A 1,454-nucleotide genomic window follows, 5' to 3' on the forward strand; every position below is an offset into this window, starting at 1 on the left:
TCCTTACCTCTATGTTCTCCTTCCAGCCCAACCTACTCTCTCCTCTCTGTAGTTAATTTTCTTTTTTTTCAATGAGAAAAGACTTCTCACTTAAAATGATCAATGATGTCTGAACTTTTTATTGGCCATCTGCCCTGCCAAGGGATCCCCCACTTCTGCTGCCTTTAAGGACTCAGAACTTTGGTTTCATTACCTCAGGCACTACAGTGCCATCCACAGTTCTTAAGGTGGTGGTCTTTTAGGTTGCTGCATGGAGTGGCTATTGTCCAGGGCATCACCAAGACTGAAGTCTTCCCCTTGTTCTACAGGCGGTGGTAGGTGGCAAGGTCAGCCCCTAGCCTGACCCTGATGTTCAGCAGGGCCTCATACTCCTGGGCCTGGCACTGCCCCTCTTCCCGGTCTGGGCCAGCCTGACTCCAGGTGCAGCCGGATCCCATTGAGTTGTTCCTTCTGCATGGTGTAGTACAGCTCCACCTCCCTCAGGCTGTTCTCCAAACTAGCCTTCAGATTCCTCATTGAATGTAAGTCTATCTCCAAAGACTGGAGTGAGCGTCTCTGCTCTGTGAGTGTCATCTCAGCAGCTCTTATCTCAGCGGTCTGCGAGGTGACCACTGTGGTGCTCTCCCCCATCCACTGGGACCAGCACTTATATAGCTCCTCTCAGTTCTTCTGAGCCAGCTCATCTTACTGGGCCCAGATGTTCGCCATGACCTTGCCGAGGTGACTTGGGGGCATCCAACTTCACGGTCAACATAGAGTTGGCAATCTGGTTTTGTAGAGCAATTGTTTCCTCCTCGTGGTTCTTCTTCATGAAGAGCAACTCCTCTCTGAGAACCTTCATCTCTGTCTCCAGCTGCAGCCGAGTGATACTGGTGTCATCAATGACCTTAGAGAGCCCACAGATGTCATTCTCAACACACTGGTTCATGGCCAGCTCTGTCTCTTACTTGACTCTGAAGTCATCAGCAGCAAGACGGGCACCGTTAATCTGCAGAACGATGCAGGCATTGTCCAAAGAATGTGCGAAGATCTTAGCGCTCAGGTCCTCAATGGTCTTGAAATAATGCCCCCAGTCTCTGACCTGGGGTTCCTTCTTCTCCAGGTATTCCCTTATTTTGTTCTCCAGTCTCTGACTATCAGCCTCCAGGTTTCTCACCCTCTCCAGGTAGGAGGCCAGGCAGTCATTCAGGCATTGCATTGTCTCCTTGCTCTGGATGCTTCCTATGCCTGCCAAAACCCCTGCCATCCCCACATCCAGGCCCCCAGATCCACAGCCACCCCACACGCTGGTGGAATTGAGATCTGAGAGCTCAAGCTGCTGGCTGGCCAGGCCCAGTGGCTGGATGACTGCACAGAGACCAGGGTCCAGTTTGTGGAGAAGCTAGAGCCAGAGCTGAAGCTCATGTGGTTCAGTGAGGAAAGCCAGAAGCCGAGGCTCTGGTTCAGGCAGCAAT

General features: G+C 51.9%; 1 pseudogene; it reads right to left on the bottom strand.

Moving 5' to 3' along the window:
• Positions 1-363: 363 nt before the first annotated feature.
• LOC112318995 (keratin, type I cytoskeletal 18 pseudogene) lies at positions 364-1,246 on the bottom strand (annotated as a pseudogene).
• Between the last annotated feature and the right edge of the window lie 208 nt (positions 1,247-1,454).

Source organism: Desmodus rotundus, chromosome 3 (genome assembly GCF_022682495.2).
Source record: "Desmodus rotundus isolate HL8 chromosome 3, HLdesRot8A.1, whole genome shotgun sequence".
In the NCBI taxonomy this organism is placed as follows: domain Eukaryota; kingdom Metazoa; phylum Chordata; class Mammalia; order Chiroptera; family Phyllostomidae; genus Desmodus; species Desmodus rotundus.